We start from the raw sequence: 1,283 nt of genomic DNA, 5'->3' as shown, positions 1-1,283 counted from the left end.
GTTTAAAAACTTTTTACTTGACGTATAAATATATTAAATTAATTAGATTTTTTTGAAGTATTTATTAATATAACAATATTAAAAAATTGTAGATAACAATTTATTTCGTTAATATTTTAAAGAGAATTTTAAAAGATATGTATTTATTTTAACAACATAAAATAGGAAAAGTTGTCTTTTTTACAAATAAAATATATCTCGAAAATAATGTTGCATATTTATTTAATAAATATTTTACCCTAATAATATTTAATTTAAATGCAACTCAATAAAAAAAAGTAAAAATAAATAAATGTTTTTTTAGATAATAGCAATGAAAAATGAAAATCACTAATAATAATTTGAAATATGTTTTTATTTTTATTTTAGTCAAGTCATCAAAATGATGTGTCATCCACATCACCTCATTAAAGTCACACAAGCAAAAAAGTCAAAGGGTTAACCGGTTTAAAAGGTAACAGGTTACCCATTGCTATTATGGGTAAATTTTTTAAAGTACAATGCCTTAATAAAAAATAATTTGAAAGTACATTGCTGTAATAAAGAAAAACAAAAGTAGAATGCTATAATAAGAAATTTTGTGAAAGTAGATTGCTATTTCATGCATTTAACCCTAAAAAGATTTATAAATGTAAATATACATAATCACCTATGATCAACAAAAATATCTACAATTATCACATATGATTAATACGATCAACGGACATATTATCATATCCGATAAAGCATTATAATCAACTGTTACAAACTTATCTTTGTAATGAAATCACTTTATTAAAGACTATTAGAAATCGGTTTGGAAAGCAATTTTCATTTAGTTTATTAGCTACATTTGTCAAACGTGGTTTGTTTATCAGCAAAGTTAGCAATTACCAACTATCTTATCAGCTAACAATTAATTTATCAGATAGTTTACCAAACATGACTTTAAGCTGGAGTGAAATGCATCGGAATTAGTGAGAGGAGCTGAACAATACATTGTTACTCCAATCAATTTCATGCATTAATAAATATACATTAATTTAATATTCCATATATCCCAAAATAAATATTCACATTTATGTTTACCTTCAATTAATGCATAAATATTTAATAGTTGTGAAAAAAAAAATTATTAAGGATATAGTCATTGAATAACAAACCAATTTCAGATCTCCTCAAGATATATCAATTTATAGTTGCCACAAGATCCTATAATAGGTTGAGAGGGATGGAAATTTTAATCACAACCAATGATTTTAGAAAGCACACTGAAAAAATTCACAGTGTATTGAATCTTCACT

Source organism: Cynara cardunculus, assembly GCF_001531365.2.
Source record: "Cynara cardunculus var. scolymus isolate 2C chromosome LG 11, CcrdV1, whole genome shotgun sequence".
NCBI lineage: Eukaryota > Viridiplantae > Streptophyta > Magnoliopsida > Asterales > Asteraceae > Cynara > Cynara cardunculus.
The sequence above is the reverse complement of the archived record's forward strand: the minus strand, read 5'-3'. Positions refer to the sequence as shown.